The following is a 19,470-nucleotide window of genomic DNA, read 5'->3' as shown; positions in this document are numbered from 1 at the left end:
CAGATTCCTCATTACAACTGTTTAAGGAACTACCACTTAAGTTATGGCGTAGTATCAAAAATGAACAGCTGTATTATCTGAAAAGACTATTAATCTGCTTCCTTTTCCAACTACGTATCTGCGTCAGGATGGATTTTCTTCATATACTTCAGCCAGAACAATGTATCACAACAAACTGAAAGCTGAAGCAGGTCTGAGAATCCAGCCAGACATTAAAGAACATTTGCAAAAATGTGAAGTAATGCTATTCTTCCCCATAATTTTTTGCTTGAGAAAGCACAGTGATTTTTCATAAAAATATGTTAGTTATGTTAACATGTAATGGGTATATTATTGTTATTTTTAAGTGAATTTCATAAATATTTTTTAAATTTCTCAGTTTTCATTTCTAATATGGTAGATACAGATAGGTATAAACCCACATTAAAAGGTCTTGCAATTCTGTTATTTTTAAGAGTGTTAAAGGGATCCCAAGACGTTAAAGTCTGAGAACTGCTGAAATAGGAGATAAAGCATCTAAAGTTTAAAAAAAAACACTTCACTTATTTAAGTTCAATTCTGCAAACATTCTTCACAACGAAATGCATAACTTAATATGAAAGTTACTTGAAAATATTTTCAGTGATCCATACTTGAGTGTATACCTGCCATGCACTCTAAGGACCTGTACATGCTGACTGGAAGGCTGTAGGTTCGTCCTCCAAAAAGCAAGTCTTGCCCTTGGAGGGGCACTTTCGGCCTCACCTAGGATCTCATTTGGACTAAAGAGCCAGGCCCTATTAAAGCAGCATTTAGCAAGCCCCCCAGCTGACTTGTATGCACATTAAAGTCTGAGGCGCTCTAGTGCAGTGGTTCTCACCAGGGGGTGATTTGCGCCTCCAGAGAACACTTGCTAATATCTGGAGACATTTTTGGTGTTATAATTGGGAGAAGGAGTCACTATTGGCATCTAATGGACAGATGACAGGTATACTCCTAAACATCTTACCATACACAGGGCAACCTCCCACAATTAAGAATTTTCTTGGGGCCAGCCCCCATGGCTGAGTGGTTAAGTTCGTGCACTCCACTTCAGCAGCCCAGGGGTCCCTGGAAGAGATCCTGGGAGCAGACCTTTGCACCACTCATCAAGCCATGCTGTGGCAGCATCCCACAAAGAACTAAAATGACCTATAACTAGGATATACAACTATGTATTGGGGCTTTGGGGAGAAAAAAAAAAGAGGAAGATTGCCAACAAATGTTCACTCAGAGCCAATCTTCCTCACCAAAAAGCAAAAAAAAAAAAAAGCATTCTCTTGCCCAAAATATCAATAGTACAGAGGCTGAGAGACCCTACACTAGCATAATTCATCCAACCTTTATCCCCAGAACCCTTAGTGTATATCGTTTCTCTTGTCTTTGCTTAGACTTCCATCTTGTGTCTTCTCTAGATTGTATCATGGAGAACTCATTCTGTCAATCACTAGGAATCACCGTTTGCCTTGCTATGTCTTGTTGAATATGCTTTCCACATTGGGGTAATGGCGATAAGTTTGAAAGGGAGAGCTCCTAGCAGGGAGGAGTGTGTTTTACAAATGTTGTATCCCACCCATTTTGAGTCTCTTGTTGTGAAGGCATGTCTTCATTTAATAAATTAAAACACAGCATCTCTAAGGTTTTGGCATCAGAAAGAAAATCTGCAGGTGAGTCCTGGAGGAAAGTTGCTGACCAAACATCCCAGACAAGTGCCTTTTCCTGTGTATGTCACCCTGCCTTTAGCATAGTGTTGCTTTCATATAGCAGAGATAGACTGGTAGCTTTCCTGAAGATTACTAAGTAGTAGAGGGGGCCAACATCAGCAACAAAGATAAGAATCACAAACTTCTAAAGCATCGAATTCCAAACAGATGACAACTCCTGTGACGTATGTCCCTGCTGGCCATGTCACATTCCACATTCTGCTTGGGGGGCCCCGTCTCAAATTTCCAGGGATTCTAGTCAGCACCCTTTTGGAGAAATCAGTAGACATTGACTAGGACTGATGAGGACAAAAGAATTATTTAATCTAATTACAAAAAGTTTTGGATTCAGCTAAGACTTTGATTTGTCCACTTTAAAATGGGAGCTACAATATTTATTATAGTATTTCCAACTGCGTATTTAGGTGAAAAGAGTTTCATTGCACTGGAACAATTCCTACAAAAGCAACAAAAATGTAACAACATTTGAGATTTCTTTAACAGAATTAGAACCTCATTAAATTTAATCAATAAAATTTATAAAAATATTTCAGATTATCACCAACTGTTTTAGTTTGGGTCCCCAAAAGCAGACTGTGAGACAAAGTTTCAAGTTCAGAGTTTCGAGTTTGTCTGGAAGTGGTCCTAGGAAAGCACTGGGAGAATGGGAAGTGAGACAGGGAGGGGAAGGATGGAAACTGATAGAGATGAAATATCAAACAAATCAGCACTGTGGACACCTGGAGCCAGCGCCCCAGAGTCATCCCAGGGTGAGGCAGCTGGGGTATTTAGCCACTGACTCCCATCAGTCACGGAGGCCTACCCCAAGGATGCAGTTCCCCAGCACTTCCAGCCCTCACATGAGTGGACAGAGGCTTCGGGGGCTGGGCAAGCCCGCAGGCTAAGAGGTGCAGGTGGGAAGTACGCCCCCAGACATACTTATGGCTCAGGGGAGAGGGGAGGGCGCTGACTATCACCTGCACCATCCTGCTATGGTTTTCATTTTCATAGCACGGTGGTAAGAAAGCTATGCTAAGAAAGTGACATATGGAAATTATGATGGTGGGGTTTTTTTAGGGAAGTAGTGAGGTGGGTTTGCCTTTTTTTTCAGTCTTCCTCCAGTACCCACCTTAGAAGTCCACGCCACATCATTTCTCTTTTTCCAATTCATTTGTTTACCATCACATATCAAAGCATGTGGTCTCTAGAATCTGAGTTCTAGAGATGGAACATATGCCCTAACATGTGGTGGGATTTCAAAACAGATCAATTTTCTGTAAAACTTGATCACTACCCCTTCAAAACATAGAGAAGTATTTTTAAGCCACTCATATAGAGCCTGTACGTTTGTGAGACGACCACACTTCCTCATCTTCTTCACCCTGACCATCTGCTCTTTCTCAGAGGCTCAATTAAGGTTACTTCTCTTTCTCATGTCACATAGAGACATGTCTGGTCTGTTGGTACCACACATATACTCGCTCATCCTGCACTAGTTTTTAGTCTGTTATGCATCGTCCCTCTGCTCTTTCATTTTTCTGCACATCCTGTGTGGCATCCTTCTGATTTCTTCGTTCTCTTATATACAAACTAGTGTATTTATAGGTGGATGCAAACATTGTGTCTCCTAATGTAGTCATATTCAAACACCTGCAGATCAAAATATGTATCATTTTCTTATACATTTCTCTTCTTTATTTCTTTACACCAAAGTAAGGGCATTATATTGACTATTAAAATTATGTGTAACATATTTTCCTGAGTTTCATTTAGGGTATTCAAGGCAGAATTACAGAATATTTGTTATAAAAGGCAGTTGGGTCTACTAGGTTTGAGAACTCTTAGAGTAGATATATGCCATTTATGCCAAACATATACCCGGCTAACTGCACTTGGGGTCTGAACAGCTTAATGTGAATAAAGACAATACAATTTTAGGTAATCTTCAAAATTACTTATCAGATGTTTAAGACATTTTCTTATACCTTGTTTTTAGGTATATGATTTATAAATAGACGCAGAAGCTTTTAATTATCTTAATATGGCCATACATATTTCATAACACTAACCATTGGTGAGAATATTTATAATTGCTCACAAATAGGATTATTCTGCTCCTTATCTGTTTTTCTTTCCAGAGGGTAATTTTGATCAAGTGGATGGGATCTAGCTCATAGTACCCTATAGTTATAAAAGTGAAATGGATTCCTAGCCTTCCAATGCAGTGTTGTCAGTATAACACCCCTCATTTCCTAGTCCATCCATATTGTTTAAACAAATTGAATACTCCTCATAAAAGAGGATATTGGATACAATGCTATTAGTTTGTATTCCCCCAAAGCCAACCTTGAGACAAGGATTTGGGTGCAAATCCTCCCTCTCTATTTGGGCAGTGATTCCACGAAGCATGGTGAGGAACTAGGGGAGAGGGCAGTCAATAATGAGCGCGTTACAGCTGTGGGCACCTGGAATTAAATCCTACTAAAGACCCTCCAAGAAACTGAGCAGAACAGACCTCGAAACTGTCTCACCAACAGGCAAGGAAGCTGGGCTGTTTGTTCAGCAACTCACTGGTTGAGGGTTGCTCCTGGGGGTTATAAATCCCCCTGCACTTTCAGCCTGCTCCATGTGTGGGCCAAGCAAACTCCTGCATCCAGAGAAAGCCCTCAGGCAGAGAGACACAGGTGTTGTATGAGAATTGTCTGCCGAAGCTCTAGGTGACCTCCAGGTTAGGCAAAAAGGATATGGTTGGGACACCAGCAGCATCTGCTAAAAGTGGGAAGAAGAAAGTGAGACCAAATTGCTTATTCCCTCTATTCTCTTACCCCTGGTCCCAGGGCAGGACATTTTTGTGGGGCCAGCATTTTCTTCCCCTTGATGGATATGGCTAGCGATTGATGATGTAGCTGCTCTGGAGCCTTGCCAGGGTGCAAGCTAGATTTCAAGGCATCTTTGAAACAGGAAAGATATGCGAAACATCATAATCTCACCCGCTGATCCGGACATGTCCTGTTATGGAACTGCCTGAGCACCTCCTATCCATCAGACCAAGGCCAACACCCACAGATCTACTTCCCCCAAGGTGGTTTCAGCAGAAGTAGGAGCTTATTTCTCACGGGCTTACTTTTAGACCTGTTCAGAGACGGCAGGGTCATTCTTGGCTCGAATGCTTAATCTTACTTGTAAGTTTTTGTGGCCAGGTCGTACTGACCAGTAGCACATTGATTCAAATTCATGTATTCAACATAATGTTCTAAAACAAAACATATTCATTTGATCTTTTATTTTTTGTTGTCTTATGAGATAATCATTAAAATATTGTGTAGGAAATTCCTTATGACTCTTATTTCCACTATTGGCAATATTTGTTATTGTAAATCCACGGGAATGCAATTGAAATATGCATATGCAGCAAGAATATCATTACCACAGCAGCTAGCAAGAAAAAGAACATACAAAGATATTTCCTAAATTTCAGAAAAGAAGCTGGAAGTACAAAGTAAATTACTAAAACCTAATTGGCCATAATATGCCACTTAATTTTGCTTATTGATTTTAGCTTTTCTACTTTTTTAAATGGAGAACTAAGCCCAGGACTCTGTTTCACCTACATCTTCAATCCTCTGAGTATGTTATGAGTTGACTTGTGTGTCCAAAAAAGGATATGTTGAAGTCCTTAACCACCCACCCCCGCCCCCCGTAACTCCGAATGTGATCTTATTTGCAAATAGGGTGATTGCAGATATAATTAGTTACAATGAAGTCATGATGTAGTGGGGTGGGACCAAAGACCAACATGACTGATATCTTTATAAGACGAGACCCATACAGACACAGGGGAGAAGGCCATGTGACAGCAGAGGCAGATATGGAAGTGGTGCAGCTGCAAGCCTAGGAATGCCAAGGATGGCCCGCAAAACACCAGAAGCTGGAAGAGGCAAGGAAGGATCTTCCCCTCCAGGCTTCAGAGGGAGCACAGCCCTGCCAACACCTTGAGTGTGGGCCGCTAGCCTCCAGAACTGTCAGACAATAAATGTCGGCTGTTTCAAGCCACCTGGTGTGTGTGTGTTTTTACGGTAGCGCTAGGCAACATGCAGCTTTTCTCTTTAATTCATATTTTAAAATTTCTTGTTCCATCTGCTATTCATCTGTTTCCCTTTTCCTCTTTCATAATTTCTACCTAGGTAAAAGCTATGCTGAGATTTTACTTCTGCACAGCAATCACAGGGCTACAGCCCACCATGCTCTTCATGGCAATGCCGTTGTCACAAAGGTGACAATGTGTTTGATCTCATATACCATGAGTATGATGATAAAATCAGGAACCCCAAAATTGCACTGGTAAAATCTTTCTGCCCATGATGTCCACCGAATCTAAAGTTGCTTTAAGTTAAAGGTGTCGTTTTCTGATCTGTCCAGCATCAAGGAGAAGCTGTCAGTCACTCACTCAGTGGGCTCCAGCCCCCAGCACAACCTGTCCCTATAGTCATGGCTCGTTTAAATTGTTTCTGCAGATGAACCTGTGGTCCAGTCACTAAGACAATTCAGATGTTAGATAAGGACTTGAGAGGTTCCAGTCCACTGTTCTGTGATGGTGGCTGAATTCCACACCCTTGCGTGACTTTTGCACCTTGGGCATTGCATTCCTCTATCAAAGCAAGGACACACTACGTCGTGGGCATCGTGCAACTGCATCTCTTCCGTCTTTCGTCTTTGTTTTCCCAAGACTTAGCACAGTGATAGGCACACAGTAGGGCTTCAATCTATATATTGAATATATATATTCTATAAATATGTATGGAATGAGATGAATAAGGGAAATGCAGCATCAAGCCACACTCGCTGCTTTTCCTAGTTCTACAGTTGGGTGGGCTTCAGCTTTTACAGAGATCCCGTGTCTGCCTCATGCCCCAGTGAGTGAGTTGTGCATGCTCCGTGCTCCCAGACTTCTTACTCTTAGGGTTATACTTCACTGACCCCATCTGTGACAGTGAGTTTTGTGTGTCAACTTGGCTAGGCCACGATACCCAAACATTTGGTCAAACACATTTGCATGTGACTGTGAAGGTGTTTTTTAGATGAGATTAACATTTAAATCAGCAGATTTAGAGTGAAGGAGGTTACCCTTGCTATAGGCTAAATGTTTGTGGCCCCTGCCAAGTTCATATGTTGAAGGCTAATCCCCAACGTGATGGGGATTGGAGGTGGACACTGGGAGGTAATTAGGTCGTGAGGGTAGAGCCCTCATAAATGCGATTAGTGTCCCTATAAGAAGAGACATGAGAGAAATGCGCTCTCTCTCTGCCACTTGAGGATACAGCAAGAAGGTGTCAGTCTGCAAATCAAGAGGGCACTCCTCAGGAATCAGATTGGCTGGTGCCTTGATCTTGGACTTCCCAGCCACCACAACTGTGAGGAATACGTTTCTGTTGTTTAAGCCCCCCAGTCTATGGTATTTTTGTTACCGTAGCCTGAGCAGACCAAGACAACCCTCCATTATGGGGGTTGGGGGGAGCTCGTCCAATCAGTTGAAGGTCCTAAGGAAAAAACTGACCTCCTTTGATGAAGAGAGCATTCTGCCAGCAGACTGCCTTCAGACTGCCTTCAGACTTGAACTGCAACATCAACTCTTCCCTGAGTCTCCAGACTGCTGGTCTACCCTGCAGACTTCAGACTTGCCAGACCCCGCAATCACATAAGTCAATTCTTTAAAATAGATCTTTCTCTTTCTCTCTCTCTCTCCCTTTCTCCAGATATAGATAGATAGATAGATAGATGGATAGATATAGATGATATAGATACAGATGGAGAAAGAGAGTAACATATAGATGTAAATAGATATATAGTTATACATCCTACTGATTTTGTTTCTCTGAAGAACTCTGACTAACACACCATCTCACTCCCTTCCGAGGACCAACAACCTGCCTGGGAATGCTGGACTCATCAGCTCCTTTGCTGAAAGATGGTCCCTGTCTGCTTGGCTTTCCAAATAGAGTATCCTTGTGGCTGCCCTCATGCTCTACGATCAGTGGACAGTCCTGTCACCATGTGCTCTGACAGGCACCCCGTTGCCAGTTGTACCCCCGCACCCTGATTGTATGTGCAGCCTCCCTGACTAGAATTGTCTTTCACAGAGGTCACTCAGATCTGGTTCTGGGTCACTGGACCCCTGTATTAGTCATGTTGTTTATTTTCTGTACTTTACAATGCTTTAACATCCTGGGGCTGGGAGAGACGCCCCTCTCAGGGCTAGCTAATTCCTAGAGATAGTAAACAACTTGTCTGGGAGGCTGTCTTTCATAGCAAACCACCAATCCAAAGCCCATCCCCCTAAATGCCTCCTTTATCTAACTCTCATACACCAAGCCAATGTTCCCCTGCCCTTAGTCACCCCAGGGCCAGCTCCCAGGCAGCTGGAGACCACCCTTACAGCTCAGAGCACACCAAAATTATTCAAACTATCCAATCCTAAACTTGCTCAAATTTGCCCACCTTCCTTGCCCATTTCTCCCTACAGAAATCGTGATAAAGGCTCTGGGCCGTGCCCTCCCCTGGTTTCTTCTGCTTGCTGACTGACCCTGGTACTTCTCCACGTGGCCCTATATGGTATGCTGTGCTCGCTCCTCTTGGGAACTGTAAGTAATAAACGTTTCATCCAAGGCAGCTGTCTCCATGTCTGTCACTGTACTGTACCTGATTAAACAAATCCCAGGTACATTTCAAGACGACACCATGTCCCTCCCTCCCTCCCCTCCATCCCTCCACACCCCATCCCAGGTATGAACAAGGGATTTCCAAACCTACTGCAAGATAAATTATGTTCCAGGAGAGGTTCAGAACGTCTACTGGTAGAACTGCATAAACAAGGGGATTTAACATTCTGCTTCATATCATTTCAATGATATTACATGTGTATAGAAACTGGGGTTGGGGGGCCGGCCCGGTGGCGCAGCGGTTAAGTTCGCACGTTCCGCTTCTCGGCGGCCCGGGGTTCGCTGGTTCGGATCCCGGGTGCGGACATGGCACTGCTTGGCAGCCATGCTGTGGTAGGCGTCCCACGTATAAACTAGAGGAAGATGGGCACGGATGTTAGCTCAGAGCCAGGCTTCCTCAGCAAAAAGAGGAGGACTGGCAGTAGTTAGCTGAGGGCTAATCTTCCTCCAAAAAAAAAAAAAAAAAAAAAAAAAAAGAAACTGGGGTTGGTTAAAATGTTAAAGTGAGATTATTATTCTGATTTGGCAATTATTTATGTCTTTATGCCTGCTGGGACTGGAGTATTTATTTATAAGGGAATTATTCAACAATGACTACCCCAGCAATGGCCAAAAAGATATGAAAGAATAATGACATGGCTTTTCTGAACTAGCTGATAGCGGTCTGTCCTCAGGTCCAGGCCAAGGAGGTTTACCTTGTGCAAACATGCCTGGAAGACAGAGTGGGACTCAGGTGGACCCTGCATGAAGCAGCCACACTCCAAAGAGGAAGACACACCCACAGGAGTGGTGGCATCCTGACACTGACCTTGATAGTCTGTATGACCATATGTCCATCTAGTTGAATATCCTTTCATAAACTACTGCCTTTGTGCTCCTATCATTCTTCCAACCAAAACATGCCCATAGTTGGTTATGTCCCTGATCTCTGGTGCTGATGCCCCAATTTTAGTCCCTTGCAGTTGCTCTGTGTAACATCCTTAACCAAACCTGCTCCACCAGCCACTAGGAGACTAGAACATCTGTTCGATATCCTCCTGATCCATTATTCATCTTTGAAGTCAGTTTTTCAAACACCTTCAGCCCTCTCTTCTCCAGACTAAATATTTCTGTAACTTTTCAACCCTTTGATCATTTTTATTCTTTTTTTTGAGTTGTCTCCACGTTTCCATATTATTCCTAGACTGTGGAGTTTAAATGGTGTATGAAACTGTGGGGGATCAGAATTAGCCACCTCAAAATGTGTCTCTTTGGCTCAATTGTTTTTAAGATGGCTTGATTATTTTTAAGAACGAGAGACTCTAAAAGAAAGTTTGACCTTCCCACTAACTGCCTAAAAGAATTTAAGATAAAAGGCCTGTCCCCAAGACAGACCATCACCATAGATAACTCTGGATATTGGTAGTCTGTGAGGGTCCTTGCTAAGACCATTCTTATCTATCAAACATTTGCTTTTCCATTTTCATGTGAATTGCCTGCCTCCCCTTTGAAGCTCCAAACCACCAATCCCAATGGCCTCCTTTGTCTTTTTTTTTTAAGGAAGATTAGCCCTGATCTAACATCTGCCACCAATCCTCCTCTTTTTTTTTGCTGAGGAAGACTGGCTCTGAGCTAACATCCGTGCCCATCTTCCTCCACTTAATGTGGGACACCTGCCACAGCATGGCTTGACAAGCAGTGCATGGGTCTGCAGCTGGGATCCAAACTGGCAAACCCTGGGCCACCGAAGTGAACATGCGAAGTTAACCGCTGCACCACTGGGCCAGCCTCCATCCTCCTTTGTCTTTAGCTGAAGATGGTATTTAAGCTGGCAGCCTCAGCCATTTTGGCGAGTTACCCAGTTTTTCTGGATTTCTCCATGTATACATGTTATAAAGCTTTGTTTGATTTTCTCCTGTTATTCTGTCTCATGTCAATTTAATTCATAAACCAACCAGAAGGACCTAGAATGGGTAGAGAAATTCTCTTCCTCCCCTACAAGACTCTACACATAAAATAGAGGCATTAAATATCATTGATCATGATCCATTTGTGATGTTAACTGACAAAGTCTAATCTTTTACTCCAAACTTCCTAATGGAAAGGAACACAATCTGCTAATAAAACATAGAGTTGGATTGATAAGGAAAACAATTCAACTGAATTTTTAAGATAAAAGGTATCATTTAAAAAACTGTTCAAAGCAAATTCACAGCAGAACAACTTTTTTCCCCCAGCAGTTTATATAAATTGCAGCAAACAGTCCAGCATGCCAAATATGAAAAGGTCAGGGCATGTTATCAGCAATTCTATTTAAAAGAAATGATTTGTATACTGTTATCATACATTGTATGTTCTTTATCATCTTAAAATATGAGCACAGATGTGTTATTTACATAAAGTATAAATAAGTAATTATGTCTTCAGTGTTTTTTATGGCACCTCGATATATTGTAAGAGTTGAACAACCTTAGGAGTCTGCTCCCCTTCTGGGGAGAGCCAGGGTAGTAGAGTGTAGCGGTGAAGTGTCCAGAGCCTGGAGCCTGGCCTCACATCCCAGCTCTGTTCTCAACTAGTGTCAACAGACCCCTGGTAGGTCTACTTCATTCTCCCCACCTCATTTCCTCCTCTGTAAACAGAGAATGATGGTAATAATAATAATACCTGCATCCAGGGGTCTTCTGAGCATTAAATAAATTAATATATTTTTTTAAAAACACACGTAGAACAGGTCCTGCCAGTAGTAAGTTCTTGCTATTATTGTTACTATCATTTTCGTAACTAAACTCTGAACTTCAGCAAGGAGGCTAACAGTTCTCAAATCCAGTCTGTCTATTTGTGCCAGAACACTCACGAGACAGTTTGTTCCCAAAGTAGTAATTAGAAATCAAGAACCGGAACAGTGTGATCATGCCATTTAACGAAGGACCTGGACATGCAGATTCTGGCTGAGCTCTGCCAGATCCGGATTCTGGGAGGGGGGTCGAGCTGCCTCTCCGCGGGGTTCAGGGCGTGTTGAAACAGAGGGGAGGGAAGATTCATTCTCCCTCCTCCTTCTTCCTCCAGGATCCACCTTTGGTCTGTTTATCACTGCAGCATCTCTCTCTGGCCTGAGGTCCAACTGGGGCCTCATATGTCCGCAGGCGCCATCACTGAGGGAAACAGGCTGGGCATAAGCCATCGACAGACACACGCAGCTTGCACATTAATCGCATGGTAATATTTCCCACTTACACAAAAAAGGGTACTCTCTCCCAGGTTTTAAAACCACAGACTGGGGCCAGCCTGGTGGCGCAGTGGTTAAGTGCACATGTTCCGCTTCTCAGCAGCCCAGGGTTTGCTAGTTCTGATCCTGGGTGTGGACATGGCACCGCTTGGCAAGCCATGCTGTGGTAGGCGTCCCACATATAAAGTAGAGGAAGATGGGCACGGATGTTAGCTCAGGGCCAGTCTTCTTCAGTGAAAAGAGGAGGATTGGCAGTAGTTAGCTCAAGGCTAATCTTCCTCAAAAAACAAAACAAACAAACAAACAAAAAGCCACAGACTGACTTGATTTATCTTTCATCTCCCCACTTTTGATAGTGACCCAGATACACAGGACTGCTTTTTGCTTTTTTTCTATAAAAAGCCAACAATGCAGGCATGACAACAACAGCCCTAAAGTGTTAGGAACAATAGGAAGGGGTAGAGACTGTTGAACTGCTCAGTATGCATCCTGTCTGAGGAGTGAGCCACTCCTAAGCTCACCGCAGGAAGGCCAGGAGGGAACCAGGCATGGAGAAGTGCAGCCCAGAGCTCTGGACTTTAATGAAGAATTTCCCAATTGCTCGATGTTGGCTCATGTTGTTATATGGAGACGAATCAAAATAGTGCCCCAGGAAGCTGTGCAGCCGACGAATGTGCACAGTGTCCACTCCGCAACTACGCGGGGGCCGTTACCACTGTAAATTGACCACAATATCAATGGCGACCCTGGAGTTGTGCAACACCGTGGTGTGGATTCAAACCACTGCAAGCAAGGAGTCTCTATTCTGAGCAGGGAGTCTCTAAGACACTGTTTTTCAGGCTTTAGGGTACACCAACCCACTGAGATGCTTGCTTAAAATGCAGAGTCCTGAGGCTTGTGTTCTGAGATTCGGAGAGGAGGCCCAGGAATTTGCATTTTTTTTTAAAAAAAAACCCAAACATTTTAAATAGCCTTTACTTTTTAGAAAAGCTTTAGATTTACAGACAAATTGAGAAACTTGTACAAAGACTTCCTGTAAACCCTACACCCAGTTTCTTCTGTTCTTAACAGCTTACGTTATGGTGGTATATTTGTCACAACTAGTAAACCAATATTGGTCCATGACTGTGAACTAAAGCCCATGCTTTGTTCAGCTTTCCTTCGTTTTTACCTTCTGTCCTTTCTCTGTCCTGGGATCCCATCCAGGGTGCCACAGTACATTTGGTTATGTCTCTTTAGGGTCTTCTTAGTGGTGACAGTTTGTCAGACGTTCATTGTTTCCAATGACCTTGACAGTTTTGAGGAGGACTGGTCAGGTGGTTTGCCAGGGATCCTTCTATTGGAACTTGGCTAACGTTTGTCTCATGATAAGATTGGAGTTATGGGTTGTTGGTAGGAGGACCACGGAGGCAAAATGCCATTTCCATATATGTTGACCTTGATCACCTGGCTGAGGTGGTGCTAGTCAGGTTTCTCTGCTGTAAAATCGCCCCCTCCCCCTTTTCATACTGTCCTCTTTGAAAGGAAGTCACTATGTGCAGCCCACACTTGTGGAGGGAGTAATGCCCCACCTCTTTGAGGACAGAGTAGCTATATAAATTATTTGGAATTCTTCTACACAGGAAATTTGTCTCTTCTCCCCCATTTATTTATTCAACCTTTTATTTATATCAGTATGGACTCATGGATATTTATTTTATACTTTGAGTATAAATCAACACTACTTTATTTGTTTTGTTGCTTAAATTGTCCCAACTTTGGCCCCTGGGAGCTCTTTCAGTCGGCTGCTGTGTCCCTTTGACATGCCCCCATCAATGTGGGTTTTGAGTCAGCAATTTTAACAAGCTCCCCAAGTGATTCTGGTACAGGTGAGAAATGCAGCTGTGGAACGTGCCGTGAACTCTGCTGACTACAGAAGCCCTCCGGCTCATTGATTCCTTCAGCAAACAGGTAAAGGGTGACTCCTCTGCCTTAGCCACTGGGCAAACACGGAGTGTCACCTCCCTGCCAGGCACGGTGAGGAATGCTGAGAATGCAGAGTTTGTCCGAAAAGTCAGACTTGGGGGTGGACATGCTACGAGGGAAATATGGATGTGGTTAACAAGAGAGAGGAAAAGAAGTGCCTACCAATCCTTTTTCCTGTCCTTAGTCGGCTCCCCAGATGCTTTAGAAAAAAGCAGGTTAAGAATTGGGAGAGGACATCAGGGACCGAGCGGGGTCCCAGGGGACATGGGAAAGGGTTGAGCTGAAAAGCACCTATGGAAAATCCGGAGTTAAATAGGAAGAAAGTTCTTTATCCTCTGAGACTGAAGAAAAGGAGATTGGCTATAGAGATTTTTGTAGATTGGAGAGGGAGGGGCAAGTTCGAGGTCCCCTATAATGGCTTTACTTTTCTGGATGAAACAGGAGGCCAGGTCATCCTTTCTAGAATGAGGGGTCTGGGGCTGACCTCGGGGCCTGTGGGGGCATTAAAGTTTCGAGATAGCAGTTGGGGGTGCATCAGTTAGAATCCAGGCAAGAGACAAAAACCACAGCCATGATTTGAAAAGAGAGAACTAAATGTAAAGAACTGTTAAAGACGTTAAAGTTAAAAGAGATATCAGAGAGGAGGCAGCTACCACTTCTATGAAAATCTTGCAATTTGAAGGAGTTGTCCCACAGGACCTGCGGGCTGGAGACAGTCTGGAACAATACAACTGTCTCTGCAAGTGCTGGAACAACTGGAAGGCACATTCCGCTGCTGCTACAGGAAGGCATGTGCCCCACCCCAGGTGAACAGGGGTTGCTGGGGTGTTGCTCAGAGGAACCACAAAGAGGTCGCAAGTCCCTCCTTCTTCCTCCAGGCTTGCAGCCTTCCTGTAGCACCCCTACTTGGTGGAGCCCAGTGTGTGGTTTGCAGGGTCTCAGCCTAGCGTCACGAAGCCAAGTAGAGAAGCATGGGTTTGGAACCCAGAGGCAATAACTGTCATGTGGAAGCCACCCTTCAACTGTCTGAGTGACATTTAGGAACTGTATATACAGGTGAGTCTGTATACTGGCTGAATTTCTTCCCTCCTTTGTCTGCAGATCATTTCTTGTTCTCCTTGGCCGTTGTCATATTGGATGTTTCTTCTCATTCCAGGGTCAGCCACTGGTTCCCTTGGTTGCTTAACCTCCAGAAAATTCCTGATGAACCATCTGGTTCAAAAGGAACTAAGCAAGGGTTACAAGGGTCCATCTACGAATGAATGGATAAACAAACAGAATGTAGCATCTGCACACAATGGGATATTGTTCAGACTTTAAAAGGAAGGAGATTCTGACACATGCTACAACATGGATGAACCTTGAGGACATTATTTAAGCCACTCACAAACAGACAAATGCTGTTTGATTCCACTTATTTGAGGTATCTAGATAGTCAAATTCATAGAGACGGAAAGTACAAGGGTAGTTGCCAAGGGCTGAGGGGAGCAGAATGGGGAGTTATTGTTTAAGGGGTACAGAGTTTCAGTTTTGCAAGAAGAAAAATGTTCTGGAGGTGGAAAGTCATGCTGGTTGCACAACAATGTGAATGTACTTAATGCCACTGAATATACTTAAAATAGTCAAGCCGGTGAATTTTATATGATGTGTATTTTACCACAATTAAATCTTTCTTTTAAAAGGAACTAAACAAAGGTTACAGTTGGAGGACATGGGTGGGTGGCCCCTAGCCCAATGTGTCACGGGTCTCCATCTCCCCACAGTGATTCATTCCTCTACTCGCCTTCATGAGCAGCATTTTCCAGGCTTTGCTTCGTAAATTCCAGTGTGCTTGTGTCCTTGTTTGCTCTGCTGCACACCCACCCCCAGATGTATATGTGCAGGGGCAGCCTTCCCCTCTAGTTCTCCTGTGAATAATATGTTATTTCAGTGGATGATAAGAACTGCTAATATTAATCGAGTATCTACAATATGCCAGGCACATGCATTATCCACAACAAACCTTTGTTGTACACACTGTTCTCATCCCCATATTACAGATGAGAAGACTGAAGCTCAGAGAGGTTGTGACTAGCCTTAGCTCACCTAACTCCTAAGTGGAGAAGCCAGGACTGAACCGGCTCTGACCCAGAGCCTGTGTCCTTAACCACTGTCCTCTACCGCCCCCTAGTGGATACCCTAGTCTTGCGTTGTCTTACTGACACACTGCTCAGGTGGGAGCCCAGCTTCTCTCCCACTCAATAAGTCATTTCACAGTTGTTATTTTACACTTCTGTCAGTCTCGACTTCTGCAGCACGCTCCCTCCATTCAGCCCCAGCACCATACTGCCTGTGTTGTGACAAATGACAGCAGTGGCTGAGTTTTGCTGCCTGCTTCGTGAGGCTCCCCAGACCCACCTGCCGAGAGCATCCCTCTTGGCTTCTGAGGCTGGTGGCAGGATTGTTGTGTGTTGGTTACAACGGCCCGCCACTCCCTGCAGGAGCATCTCTGATAGCTTTAAGAGTTTTCCTAAGCCTCTCTGGTTGTACTGGAACCGCAAAGAAGCTCCTGGATTTCTATCTCCCAGCCATACGAAGTGTTTTTTGGAGTAAACAACTCCCCAAGTTTGTCTCTGGATCTGAGTAGTCTGCGTGGGATTCTGCATAGAGAATCCATCCCTCGCGAAGTGCCTTTTCCCTACCACACAGGCCACCGTAGATGCCTGGAGAGTCTCTGGCAGGTATACTGGGTGATGCACATGTCTTTTGTTGTTCGATCCAAGACTCAGTTGAGGTTTGTGCATTGCATTTGGTTGTTCTTTTTGTTTAGTCTCTTTTAATCTAGACTAATTCCCCCTCTCACTTTCTTGGTTATTTTCTTGTCACATGGAACTTTTTGAAAGAGTCCAGGTGACTTGTTTTAGATTGTCTCCCCTGTGGAATTTGTCTAATAGTTTCTTCATGATGGGATTCAGGTTAAATACTTTGGGCAAGATTATTTTGTAGATGATGTTTTGTACTTCTTATTGTCTCATATTAGAAGGCACATAAAACCTCATCAGGGAATTGCACAGTCAACAAATATATATATTGACTGTGTCGTGTGGTATGCTGAGCACTCTGCTATGCAATGAGGACACAATGGGAGCCACTGATATGATTGTGAGGTGAAGAGATAAGGAAAACAGAAGCACAGGCTTATCAACTGGGAATAAGTTTGGCTTCATATAAAGAAAACTCAGCTCACGATAGCTGAACCAAATAGAGGTTTGATTTTTCTTGCACAGCTGCGAATTGGGAGACAAGCAATCCAGAGCTGATATGATAGCGCCACCATATCCAGGGTCTCTTTCTCTCTCTCTATCTGCCATCATTAGGGTACAGCTTTCATTCCCATGGATCCAAGATGGCTCCTGCTCCCCGACTTTGTGACCCACTTCCAGGCAGGAAAATGAAAAGGGGCGTACCCACTGACTCTGTAGCCCCCTGAAGGAGCTTTCCCAGAAGCAGCACCTAGTAATTCTGCTCACATCTCATTGATTAGGACTGTGTCACATGGTCAACCCGATATGCAAGGTTGTCTAGGAACCTTGCTACCCTTAACAAAAACAGGGTTCTCTTAGTAGGGGAGTGGATATTAGGTAGGCAATGGCAGTCTTTGCTGTGGAGGATAAGACATTTAATGGAGGACAAAATTTTTAATGGCTGGAGAGAGAGCTACACATGTGAGAATTTTAAAAGTTCCCACAAACTTAGGAAAAAACTGATTGCTCTGTAGCCATGGCAACAAGTAGCCACCAGAATGGTTTTGCATCCATTCAATCAATCAGTGACAGCTTGCCCCAGTGAACTTGCTTTTACAAGCTAACCAATCAGTTCAACTCCTAGCTTGTGAAAATCAGCCAATCAGAGATTGACTCACTTTAATAAACACGCCTCCGAGTGCCAAGCAATCAACAATGGCTCAGGCAGCAGCCACACTTCTACAGATGTTAACCACTTAGTCCTCTGAAAGCCTCCCATCCCTGAGCTCCGTGCTCCCCAAACCTTACAGAAGTCAACACTGCACGCTGCCCAGAGAGACCGAGCCTAGCTCAGCACAGCTCTCCCTTACCATGGCAAGCAATTCCACAGCCAGCTGTGTTTCCTTATTTCAGGTATTAGGTGTGGTCCTGTTACAATCAAACCAGAATCATATTCCTTAATTTGTTCGTATCCTCCATGGAGAACTCATTCCCCAAGCAAGGCCTTCAAACATCTCCATCTGTAGCCGCAGTGGATTAGGCCCCAAAGCATGCAGAGATGTCAGCAGCACAGGCTGATGGAGAAAGAGACAAAATAGGGACCCAGAGTGCCTGGCACTGGGGAACCGTCCAGATGTTGACAGTTACAGGTGATCTGTCTGTTTAGAGCAGATGTCTTGCTTATTGTTAAAGGAATAGGGGATAGAGGTGGGACCCTACCCAAAGAGTTTAGGGCAGGAGTTGGCACACTATGGTCTGTGGGCCAGTCTACCTCCCCTCCTACCCACCTACTCCCCCAGCCTTGTATCTAATATTTCTAAATGGTTGCATTTGGGAAGAGAATAGCCTTTTTTTGTTGTGATGGTAAATTATACACAATATAAAATTTACCATTTTAACTATTTTCATGTGTACAATTCACGTAAGTACATTAAGTATTAAGTACATTCACAATGCTGTGCAAGAATTACCACTATCCTTTTCCAGAACTTTTTCATCATCCCAACAGAAACTGCACCCATTAAACAACTCCGCATCCCTCTCTGGCTCTAGTCCCTAGTAACCACTGTTCTGCTTTCTGTCTCTATGAATTTGCCTATTTTAGGTACCTCATCTGAGTAGAATCACACAATATTCTTCTTTTTGTGTCTGACTTATTCTACTTAGCATAGTATTTTCAAGGTTTATCCATGTTGTAGCATGTGTCAGAATGTCCTTCCTCTTTAAGGCTGAATAATATTCGATTGTATGTATATACTATATTTCGTTTATCCATTTGTCTGTTGATGGGCACTTGGGTTGGTTTCACCTTTTGGCTGTTGTAAATAATGCTGCTATGAATATTGGTGTACAAGTATAAGTGGTTACATTTTAAATGGTCATATAAGCAACTACATAATATTCTTTCTTTTGCCTCTTGGCATTCAAAGCCCAGAACACTTACTATCTTGCCCTTCACAGAAAAAGTTTGCCAACCCCCAGTTTAAGGGATGGGTTCCAGATAGAGAGTGATCCTAGCAGAAGCCCGTTCACATTGGCTTGCCGAATGAGGAGGAGAGAAGAGCAGCGCTGTTATTTAGTAGGAATGAATGTTTGGGGCTTGTAAGTTTGCTAGGACTGCCAGGGTGAAGGACCACAGACTGGGTGGCAGAAAACAATGGAAATTTATTTCTTCGCAATTTTGGAGGCTAGAAGTCCAAGGTCAAGTTATCGGCAGGGTTGGTTTCTATTGAAGCCTCTTTCTGGCTTGTAGATGGCCACCTTCTCCCTGTGTCTTCCTGTGGTCTTCCCTCCGTGTGTGTCTGTGTCCTAATTTCCTCTTCTTATAAGTACACAAATCTTGTATTGATTAGGGCTCACCTTAAAGGCCTAAGATTATTTATGATTAAATAACCTTAACTACCTCTTTAAAAGCCCTATCTCCAGATACAGTCACATGCTGACCTACTGGAGGTGAGAGCTTCAACATATGAATTTCGAGGGAATACAATTCAGCCCACACAGGGCCCTACCCCTCACAGGAGACACCAGGCCTTCAAGAGAGCAACAAATTCTTGACTCGACCAGGTCGCGTTGGTGTCAGCAGTGAGGAAAGATACACTCATGTACTCCTGCCCTCATAAATACTGGCTCAGCAACTG

General features: G+C 43.7%; 1 long non-coding RNA gene across 1 annotated transcript in view; it reads left to right on the top strand.

Moving 5' to 3' along the window:
- The window catches only part of LOC102150464 (uncharacterized), a 31,054-nt gene that overhangs the window by 1,137 nt on the left and 10,447 nt on the right, over nt 1-19,470 (top strand). Inside the window, exons 2-5 of the long non-coding RNA XR_011428061.1 lie at nt 8,242-8,359; nt 9,112-13,592; nt 14,290-14,395; nt 14,486-14,663. This is a non-coding gene — a long non-coding RNA (uncharacterized lncRNA). The remainder of the gene's footprint in view (nt 1-8,241; nt 8,360-9,111; nt 13,593-14,289; nt 14,396-14,485; nt 14,664-19,470) is intronic.

This window comes from Equus caballus, chromosome 17 (assembly GCF_041296265.1).
Source record: "Equus caballus isolate H_3958 breed thoroughbred chromosome 17, TB-T2T, whole genome shotgun sequence".
NCBI classification, from domain to species: Eukaryota; Metazoa; Chordata; class Mammalia; order Perissodactyla; family Equidae; genus Equus; species Equus caballus.
The sequence above is the reverse complement of the archived record's forward strand: the minus strand, read 5'-3'. Positions and strand labels throughout refer to the sequence as shown.